The sequence below is a fragment of the Sinocyclocheilus grahami genome, unplaced genomic scaffold (assembly GCF_001515645.1).
Source record: "Sinocyclocheilus grahami isolate Dianchi unplaced genomic scaffold, SAMN03320097.WGS_v1.1 scaffold111.1, whole genome shotgun sequence".
NCBI classification, from domain to species: domain Eukaryota; kingdom Metazoa; phylum Chordata; class Actinopteri; order Cypriniformes; family Cyprinidae; genus Sinocyclocheilus; species Sinocyclocheilus grahami.
The window spans coordinates 267,880-269,322 of record NW_015505290.1 but is presented as its reverse complement, the minus strand read 5'-3'; the positions used below and the strand labels follow the sequence as shown (position 1 = coordinate 269,322).

General features: G+C 41.0%; 1 protein-coding gene across 1 annotated transcript in view; it reads right to left on the bottom strand.

Moving 5' to 3' along the window:
- Positions 1-1,443, bottom strand: part of LOC107589079 (eukaryotic translation initiation factor 5-like) — a 34,170-nt gene that overhangs the window by 31,694 nt on the left and 1,033 nt on the right. The window lies entirely within an intron of this gene.

Below are 1,443 nucleotides of genomic sequence, written 5' to 3'. Positions count from 1 at the left end.
TTAATGCTGCAGCCCATCTGATATAAATATAGAGCCATTTTACACGGCCATGAGGGATACTGCTCACATAAATATCCAAGTATATGTTCTTACTTTATTCATTCTTCAGGTCAATCATATATTTATTAAAAAATCTGTACGAATAAGGAAAGGTATACTTTTGTCACAGTTGCCACAATCATTGCATGCTGGTGCACTTTATATGCACCATTTGGATTTAACGTTACCTATTTTTAATTTGATCTGATTGTAGTCCCTTGAAATAAACACCATTATGAAACGTACCTATATCTTGTAGATGTCACAACATCTTGATTGTGTTGTTTGCTTGTCACCAATAAAACAAGCTTAATGTGTCAGTATACTGATCTGAAGGCATTAGCATAATACATGAGGTGAAAACAGGATCTATTGACATGAAATGAGTCTTTTCAGCTGCTCTGTTAACAGTGATGAGCCTCAGAGTATCAATACTCATTAAACAAGCCATTCAGGAACATCACCAGACTTTATTCTGAGTGTTTGCTGCTAGAAACTGATTATTCGAGTCAGAATATGTGCTGTAAGCCTATAAAAGTGCTGTAACAATTACTATTATTTCTCAAATGTTACAGAAAAAATAGCAGTGATATACAGACAGATGCTAATGTACATATGAACCTAAAATTAGTTTGATTCCCTAGTAACTCCATAAGTTTTTATTCTCCAGGTGTGTACAAACACACAAGGAATTGGTTGGGGTTTTTCAGGAGCTCAAAGTTGATTAAATAAATGGAAAAATAGTCCACATAGAGGAGCTAATAAAATTGCTATTCAAAGTTGTAAAGTCCACAACATTCAAACCACCCTGATAAAGGCTTCCTCTCCTAATGCATGAAGTTGTTACGGGGCTGACGAGACGTGAGACGTGCGGATCCATATGCAAAGCTTTATCAGACAGAGACGTGGTCATAAGACAGGCAGGGTCAGAACACAGGCATATGGCGGGCAAAACACAAGAACAGTCACAGGGCTAGCGAAGGGCACCGATGGGCAGACAGAATCGGAAGGGACAAGACTAAGGGAGAAATCCAAGAAACCAGGCGAAGATCAAGAACCGAGAAAACAGCTAGGGCTAGGGCTAGGGCTAAGGCAAGGAAAATCACTAGGGCTCTATAATGTAGCTATCTGGGGGAAGATAAGCGCTAGACAATACTCGGTCGAGGGAAGGGATCAGAGTGAGTGTTAAATAGTGAGGGAGTGATATGAAACAGCTGGGTGCAATCAGTGTACAGCTGTGTGCAATCCGTGCTGAGTGCAATCAGTGCAATGCATGATGGGAAATGTAGTCCGGGGTGATGTGCAACAGTGTGTAGTGCGAGAGTCAATGCAATAGGAAAGGGTGCCCTCTGATGGATAGCAGATTAAAGTTCATGGGCCGGATTCGTGACAGAGCCCCCCCCC